Source organism: Passer montanus, unplaced genomic scaffold (assembly GCF_014805655.1).
Source record: "Passer montanus isolate IOZ18808 unplaced genomic scaffold, ASM1480565v1 scaffold62, whole genome shotgun sequence".
Taxonomy (NCBI): Eukaryota; Metazoa; Chordata; class Aves; order Passeriformes; family Passeridae; genus Passer; species Passer montanus.
Genome location: NW_024371260.1, coordinates 3,317,285 through 3,323,538, shown reverse-complemented (window position 1 = coordinate 3,323,538; position 6,254 = coordinate 3,317,285).

Here is a 6,254-nt window from a genome sequence, read left to right as displayed (position 1 = left end):
TACTGGAATAAGAAGTTATCTCTAACCCTGTAGGGATTTGGCAAAGATGCTGGCACGAAAATAGTTTGTAATGAGCTTTAAGACATATTAATGAAGAGAAGTATAATTATTATTACCAAGTTCAATTACAGCCCTTGGATTACAAATATTCTCCCACAATCCCTCAGGAAAGCAATGCATCTTGTCTCCGCAATTAAATAAACTGAGTATCAAGGGGAGGGAAGAGGATTAAACTACAGAAGAAAGAATTGCTTCAACTTGACTGTGGTGGCCCCTCTCCTCCTCCCGCCCAGCTCTCCGTGCTTTGAGGAGAAGAATCCTCACTCAGCAGAGCCCAGTGGTGATAAAATATTCCTTGAGAAACTGGTGGTTGGCTTCCTTCCAAAGACTCCGGCATCTGTAATGCAGCAGTTGCCATGCTAGTGGAATCTAATAAACTCTTGTCTGCAGCACTTCTGGAAGTGCACACCTGTACAGTTCTGCTGCCCAAAGATGCAACCTAGGCACTTTTCGGGCTTTTTCCTTCTGTGGTTACTGAGCATGGAGACAAAAGCGAGGGATGTGCCTGCTCCCCACGCAGGGGTGTGACCAAAGCACGGGGAACGTGAGAACCTGAGAACCGCGGAGCTGCAAACGCCGAGATCGCCGCGGGTCAGGCGGGGAAGCTGCACAGGAGTGGAGACAGGGAAGCTCGACCTTGGCAACACAGCAGGAACGCCAGCAGTGGTAGAAGCAATGCTGTCCCCAGGGAACAGCGAGATGCAGGGGCTGCTCCAGCCTGCTGACTTCTTGGCTGGAGCAGTGTGTCTCTGGAGAGCTCAGAGGGGAGGAGAAGCCGGTGTTCAGCTGTGTGTGAGCAACAAGGGGCACTGCACTGCTTTCCCTTGCTGGAAGAAATCCATTACAGGGAGGATCACCCTGCCATGGATGCTGGCTGGCACAGGGCCAGGCTCACTTCCAGGGCCAGAGCAGCTCTGCTGGCTCTGATGTAGGTGGAGAAGAGCCTGACAGTGTCTGGAAGGTGGAATGGGCAATCTGCAGGTGGGACAGGAGGTCTGGGAGGAGGGACAGGAGGTCTGCAGGTGGGACAGAAGGTCCGGGAAGAGGGACAGAAGGTCTGCAGGTGGGACAGGAGGTCTAGGAGTAGGGACAGGAGGTCTGCAGGAGGGACAGGGGGTCTGGGAGGAGGGACAGGAGGTCTGCAGGTGGGACAGAAGGTCCGGGAGGAGGGACAGGAGGTCTGCAGGAGGGACAGGGGGTCTGGGAGGTGGAACAGTGAGGTGCACAGTTGACACCGTTGCTGTCTCTGGCCCCTGGAGCAGTGCAGGATGCTCCAAGCTGGCCAGAGCAGGGGCTAGTGCTTTCTCTCTCTCTCCCCACAATAAAATCTATCCTGAAACACTTCTGATAGCAAAATGCACCAAGTTAAGAACAAGAGCAGAAGTCTCTGGTGACATGGCTGAGTTTTGGCAGGACATAGACAAAGGATGACAAACCTTGGCATATGGATGGGCATGGAAACCGTGCCAGTAGTGCACAGGTAAGTTACCCAGCACCCTCCCAGGCACTGCCTAGAAACTTGGTTTACTTCTTTTCCTATTAAACAGGATAACAAAAGCACAGCCACACAGTGTAGGAGTTTCTCCTTAAACAGTGCTATTGTCTGCAGATGAAGCAGGGCCAATGTTTGTTTCAATTCCCTCAGAACCCCCTCTCTGAATGGGTTTCTTGTGCACCTGATTGTTGTTCAATCTCTCCTGCCCAACCTGGTGTACACACGGTTCCAGGGCTTGCTTTTGATCACGTTGGCTGCAGGACACTTGTTCCTCCTGTGAACCCTGCTCCTTTGTTCCTGTGAGTGTGCCACCCACGAGGAAACCTTTGTCCAAATAATCTCAGATTCCCTGAAGAGCGAGAGCTGCCAGCTTTGCTTTCTAGTTGAAGTGACAGCAAGGAACATACAGATTTATTCTTCTATTCACTGGTGGCTTTCTATTCGTGTGTCCTCGGATCAAATCAAAGTGTCAAAACAACATCCTCGGCACTCCAGCGGCAGCTCCTGCCCACCAGACAGGCATGTGAAAAGCAGGTATTTTTAGCAGAAAAGAATAACCAGCAAGGGTCATGTAGTGAAAAAATAACCCAAGACAATGGTAAGAAGAAACCAAGGCAATTCTACTGGAACCTGAGAGGATTGGTATCACACCAGTCACTCCTCTGCCCCAGGAAGAAGTACAGAAAGGGACAGGAAGATGTGGTAGTCAAGTTTCTGGCTCTGTGACAGTGTTATTAGAGCCCTAAACCCTCTTCCTGGGCGGTTTTTAATTCTGACTCTGTGTTAAGCATTAAGCATTATCAGTGCATGCAGGAAAGAGCCCTAGAAATGTGCTGCTTGAGCAGGAGTGCCCGGCTGAAGTCTTTCTCTGCTTACATGATTAATCTGTCTCTGAAGAGCAGCTATTACACAGTGGGACGGTGTCTGGACAGTTGTGTGACATCTTCTGTGCAGGATGCGAGCAGTGTGGATGACAAAGGCACTCAGCCAGCCCTGTGGAGAGGTGGGAGATGACTCAGAGCTGTGGCATCGTGTAATGGAGCTGCTCCTGGAAAACCTGCTTCAAAAGACTCAGGACACAGGAGATCAGCAGCGGTGCTTGATGGAGGCAATACCTGATGTAGGAAGTACTTAAGCAGATTGTAATGAGGATGTGGGTTCATTACCGGAGCCTCCCAGGGCTGATAAGGGAATCGCTCCTGTTGCACTGCAGTCCCCAGACGGAAGGAATGCGTGCGTAAGAGCGCGCCGCACCGGGCCGCTGGAGCCGCTGTCCTAGCGTGATTCCTACCCATGGAACAATATTGCTTGCTGTTGCATGAACAGAACATGTCTCCTCTGATTGTTTTTTCCTGCTCTTTTGAAGATAGATGCTGTCTGAGGATCCCCACTGGTAGAAGGTCCTCTCTGAGGTGCAGTTACAGCTCTTTACACGTAACCTCTGGCACTGGGAACCGGTGGTAAAAAGAAATAAATCCAAGTGGGGATCTTTTGGCACAGAGTTTGTTCTGGTTCTGAAAGAAGTCGTGAGAGTGGACAAGAGACTGACCTCAATAGCCTGTTCCATGGCCCTGCTCCAGGGTGCTTCAGCTGTAATTATCCTTTCTTAATTCAGGGAGCTACTGAACTGTGATGAGATTCCTGCAGTGGCTTAAACTCCCCCTCCTGTAGGATACCAGGGAAAGAGACACCTCTTCAGGAAAATGCTGATGCCTTCTTGCTCTGCTAAGAAAATGCTGCCTGGCCCAGCTGCCTTCTCCATCTCAGGTGCTCATCCATAGGCATGTGCCTTTGCTTGGACCAGCTCTGTCCTGGGAGATTTCCTCTGCCCAGAAATTGGCAACTCTTATACACCAAGAATTAAATTGTTGAGGGGTTTTAAACTTTACGTATTGAATTATTGCAAGACAAGTGACAGAAAGTGAGCAAGAGCTAATTATGTGACAGGGAGAGAAAGTGCCACTGTGCAGCAATCCTTTCAAAGGCAAACAGAAATATTTATAGACTCGGGACTGCACAACTTGCTGCGCTCTGACTCGAGATGTGCTACTGATTCACGGGGCAGCACTTTCGGATGGGGCTCTGGTGTGGGCCACAGCTCTGCTGAAAGGTAGGTCTCACCTCAAGCTGCGTTCAGAGGCAAGTGCTAATGAGAGAAAATATTGGTAGGATTTTGTCAAATCAGGGTTTAAAAACATCCTGGTGATGTCCTCTTTTCAGTCCCTCGGTGGATTTCCCTTTCTTCATGGCTAGCAGAGTGGCTGTGAGTGCTCACCGAGGTGACCCCTGCCCACACCACACCACCAGCTCTGCAGGGACAGTGCCCCAGCTCCTCCAGATTTGGGGCACATGCACAGCTTGTGCGAGTGCTCATTTCTTGGGTTATTTCCCACCACACCACGATACTTCTGTTCCATTCTGCCTTCCAAGCAGCGCTGCAAAGTGCAGAAGCTGGGAGAGGAGACAAACACGATGCTGAGATCAAACCCAATCAACGTCTGCAAGCAGCCACCCTGCAGTGACGCCCTGTGGGACACTCCCTGCCCTCCTCACTGCTCCCAAGGGTTACCCCGTGCAGAGCCACCCTTGGTGGCACAGCCTCGGCTGCGTGCCCTCCACAGCCCTGGGCCTGGCCTGGGATACTGTCGCTATTTTCAGGGACTGACTAATCCTGACAGGAGCAGGAGGAATCTGCTGTTACCTGCAGAGGACAGAGGGAGGAGATAATTCATTCCCATCCCCAAAGCAATCCCTGCAGGCAGGTTTTGAGTCAGATTTCCAATCATCTGCCTTTGGAGACCACCAAGCAGGCTTAAAAGAAATCTTTATATTTTTAGCAGTAACATAATAGTGGTGGAAATTTAATAAAATTCACCATCAAATATTTATCCCATTACATTGGCTTAAGTAATTTAAGATGCTGAAATCAACATGGTGGGTTTATATTTAATGAGCCTTGTGTAAAACAGCCACTTCCATCCTTGTCAGGTGTGTAGAGAAGACACTTGCATTCACTCAAAGAATTTTTATCTCCCCAAAGATATGGTGTTAAATAATGTACAACACTCACCAAAATGTTACCTGTCACTGGTGGAAAATCAGGCTGGGGCTCAGTGAGCCTGATGTTCACTGGCATGTAGGACAGAGGAAGGGCATTCTTAAATTATTATTATTTTAAATCTAACTAAGCAAATTTGCTGAGAGCAGCCTGGGCTCAGCTTTTGGATGAAGTTCAGCCTTGCTGAGTGTGGTGTTCCCAGCCTGTCCCTCTGACATCTGGGCAGGGTGGCAATGCCAGGACCAGGCTCAGCTACCTGCAGGCAGGGGAGGCTGTTGGATACAAAGAGAAGCTGTTTGTTCCTGAGATGCCCTGTTCCAGCTGGGAGCAGCACACTCAGAGCTGCAGAACACGACTGCTCCAGCTCCCTGGGGTGCCCAGCAAAGCAACCAGGCCAAATCTGGGCATCTCTCCTATGGAGACAAGCTGGGAGAACTGGGGGGATCCAGCCTGGAGAACAGGAAGTTCTGGGGAGACCTTGGAACCCCTTGCAGTACCTAAAGGGGCTCCAGAAGAGCTGGAGAGGACAATGGACAAGGGCATGGAGTGACAGGACAAGGGGACATGGCTTTAAACTAAAATAGGGGAAATATAGATATGATTTTAGGGAGAAGTTCTTCCCTGTGAGGGTGGTGAGGCGCTGGCACAGGTTTCTGAGAGAAGCTGTGGCTGCCCCATCCCTGGAAGTGTCCAAGGCCAGACTGGACAGGGCTTGGAGCAACCTGGGATAGTGGAAGGTGTCCCTGCCCATGGCAAGGGGTCGCATCGGGATAAGCTTTAACGTCCCTCACTCCCCAACCATCCTGTGTCTCCCTGACTTGGGCTCCCGGCAGGAGAGCAGACTTGGTGGGGGCTGAGCCTCTCCCACGAGAACGGAGAGAACTCCTTGTCCCTCCCACGTCCTTTATGTCGCCACGTCCCCCGTATCTCCCCGCGTCGCCCACCCTGCGTGTCCCCCCGTGTCCCCCATGTCCCCCGTGTCCCCGAGCCCACGAGCGGCGCGGCCGCACCGCCGGTCTCACACTGACCCCCAGCGTCGGGCGGCGGCTGAGCCCGAGCTGCTGCCCCGGCCGGGAAGTTCGATGGGAATGAAACCCTAATTAAACCCTAATTAGAGCCTGTAGCAAAGCGACGTGACCAAGCGGGAAGCGGAGGGGCGGGAGCGCCTGTTCCCACGGCTGCAGTTACTGCAGCCTTTAAACTGAGCCAGGAAAAGGTTTCTGTAGCTGATGCTTTTTAACAGCCAGGCCAAGTTGCCAGTAAATCATTAAAATCCTTGTAATCAGTCTCCTGGAGCAAAGGTAAGGATTTGGACGCAGTGAGACGCTTTGTGCTGGGAGAGATTTACTTGTGGTTTGTGAAATACTTTCAAAATCGATATGCCAGAGCAAGAGGGGCTAAGGGAGGGCAAGAGACCTGGGGCAGGTGGAATTCACCAGGCAGTGTTTAGACGTGCCTTGGGAAGGATTTGCCAGGTAAACACTAGAGATGGTTACAAAAAGTGCATCAGTAGCAGGGGGACAAGAGCACGAGCAGCAGGGCTCCAGGAAAGGGTTTGGGGCTGAGTCCTGGCAGGGCTCCAGCTGTACCCATCACAGGAAGCCCCACCAGCCCCTCAGACAGGTACTGCAACCCCCCAGG